Raw genomic sequence first — 512 nt, forward strand, 5'->3', positions numbered from 1 at the left:
GTGGCTACTTATTCCAATGATATGGAACAGTTATTCATTCAGTAACAGTATTTTGATTATATCAGTATTGTGCTGATCTTTTGTCCCACATTGTTTGTTTTAATATTTAGTTCTCAAGTTATAAGAATATAGTATTGTCACCTATAAGAAATTATGCTCATAGGTCCTTGAGGCTACAACCGAGGAAGGGAGGGCTGTAGGCTCTGTACTTGCTTTGATGTAGGGCTTATTGCTGAAAAAGGTTTTTTTACTAGCTGCTAACAGTCCCCTTAAATCTAAATTTTCCATCCCCTTATACAAAGATAGTATTGATACATGTCAGTTAAGCTGTGAGGGAATAGTAATATATTTGTGGGAACATTATAAAGGGATTAAGGTAATTCCACGTAAGTATTGAATTTGTACTTGTTATGTGTAGGGTACATGGGATAGAATCATTTATGGTAAGCTCATTTCCTACCAACTCAGTTTTATATGGGACTATCAAAGGTCTGATTTTGAGTCCCTGTGAC

General features: G+C 35.2%; 1 protein-coding gene across 1 annotated transcript in view; it reads left to right on the plus strand.

Moving 5' to 3' along the window:
- The window catches only part of LOC119582020, a gene marked incomplete in the record, with an annotated part of 12,497 nt that overhangs the window by 3,306 nt on the left and 8,679 nt on the right, over positions 1–512 (plus strand).

Source organism: Penaeus monodon, chromosome 15, assembly GCF_015228065.2.
Source record: "Penaeus monodon isolate SGIC_2016 chromosome 15, NSTDA_Pmon_1, whole genome shotgun sequence".
In the NCBI taxonomy this organism is placed as follows: domain Eukaryota; kingdom Metazoa; phylum Arthropoda; class Malacostraca; order Decapoda; family Penaeidae; genus Penaeus; species Penaeus monodon.